At 43.6% G+C, this 1,958-nt stretch overlaps 1 pseudogene; it reads right to left on the minus strand.

Moving 5' to 3' along the window:
* On the minus strand, positions 404–1,234 carry LOC102188091 (annotated as a pseudogene).

A 1,958-nucleotide genomic window follows, 5' to 3' on the forward strand; every position in this document is an offset into this window, starting at 1 on the left:
TTTCTACTTGTTTCTTTTTTAGAATTTCAGTCTCTTTAGTAAAGTACTCCTCTGTCTGTTAGTTTTTATTTCTGAGGTCATTGAACTTCCCTTCTGAATTTTCTTTAATTTGTTGGATTTCTTCATAACAGCTTTTTGAAATTCCTTATATAGATCATAATGGTCCATGTCTTTGGGTTTGATTGTTGGAAAACTGCCATTTTCTTTATGTGATACCATAATACTGTGATTTTTCATAGTGTTTGATGAGAAGTGTCTCTGCCACTGCATTTGACATAGTGAACACCTTTCTTACTTAAGCAAGGCTTGGGTCACTTCAATTATAATAGCTCAATAGAGTCATAGTTAGGAGCCTTTTTCTTTTCTTTTTTTCATCTCTCAGAAGCATGTTTTTCATTAAAAATCACTGGCGCAGGACATCAGATGCTACATACTTCCCATTTTCCCTGCTCACAGTGTCTCCTCTCTGGGTACCCTGAGCTACTCTCCATGCATTCTCCTCCCGTTTGCTCAAGAGACCAAGAACACACATCACAGCCTTGTCACCTGTAATGGGCTAAGGCCTGGATGAGAAGGTCACTGTTCCAGACATCGTCTGGAGGATTCTATTGTTTCCTGCATTTTTTTTTTTCAGGCTCGCCTGCATTCTTCCCTTTCTTTATTGTAATCTGAACTTTGTACTTCTTTTTGATCCACTGCTGAATCTGTTTACTCTTTGTATCCCAATCATGTTGTCCAACGTTTGAAGAAAAAGTCAGTTCCTTTGTCAGGGTGGGTTCCGGCTTGAGTTCAGCCCTCTCGGCCTTTCTGAGCCATAGCCGCACCTGGTGGATCTGTGAGCAGGTCAGGAGCTGATACTGGGCGGGTTCCACACTTAGGTCCCTCTTCACCAGCCGTAGGTCCCGCTCGGCAGCCCTGAGCCTGATTGCGTTAGCTCTGTGCATGTGGTCATTGGCCTGCTCCTCCAGCATATGAATGATAACACTTGTTGATTTTTTTTTCCCAATGTTACTGACAGACATCTCATCCTTTTTTTTTTTTTTTTCCTCCCCTTCCCTCGTCCTGGGTGTCTTCAGTACTAAAAGCTTTTGTGTGAATGAGGCAGGCTGATACTGGGGACCGCTGTATAGGCACGGGCTTCTGTAGGATGTAGTTACCCAAATATCTTCTAATGGAGTTATTCTTTCTGGCTTGTAATGTGAACTTCTTCAGGAAAAGAGCAGCCATCCTTTTTAGGAAGAACTGTAATCATGCCCAGTGGATGGCATTTACTGGAGTTCAGTTCAGTTCAGTCGCTCAGCCATGTCCGACTCTTTGTGACCCCACGAATCGCAGCATGCCAAGCCTCCCTGTCCATCACCAACACCCGGAGTTCACTCAAACTCATGTCCATTGAGTCGGTGATGCCATCCAGCCATCTCATCCTTTGTCGTCCCCTTCTCCTCCTGCCCCCTATCCCCTCCCCTCAGCATCAGGGTCTTTTCCAATGAGCAAACTCTTTGCATGAAGCGGCCAAAGTATTGGAGTTTCAGCTTCCGCATCAGTCCTTTCAATGAACACCAAGGACTGATCACTTTTAGAATGGACTGGTTGGATCTTCTTGCAGTCCAAGGGACTCTCAAGAGTCTTCTCCAACACCACAGTTCAAAAGCATCAATTCTTCGGTGCTCAGCCTTCTTCACAGTCCAACTCTCACATCCATACATGACCATTGGAAAAACCTTAGCCTTTACTAGATGCACCTTTGTAGGCAAAATAATATCTCTGCTTTTTAATATCTCTGCTATCTAGGTTGATCATAACTTTCCTTCCAAGGAGTAAGTGTCTTTTAATTTCATGGCTGCAATCCCCATCTGCAGTGATTTTGGAGCCAAAAAAAATAAAGTCTGACAATGTTTCCACTGTTTCCCCATCTAGTTCCCATGAAGTGATGGGACCAGATGACATGACCTTCATTT

This window comes from Capra hircus, chromosome 2 (assembly GCF_001704415.2).
Source record: "Capra hircus breed San Clemente chromosome 2, ASM170441v1, whole genome shotgun sequence".
Lineage (NCBI taxonomy): Eukaryota > Metazoa > Chordata > Mammalia > Artiodactyla > Bovidae > Capra > Capra hircus.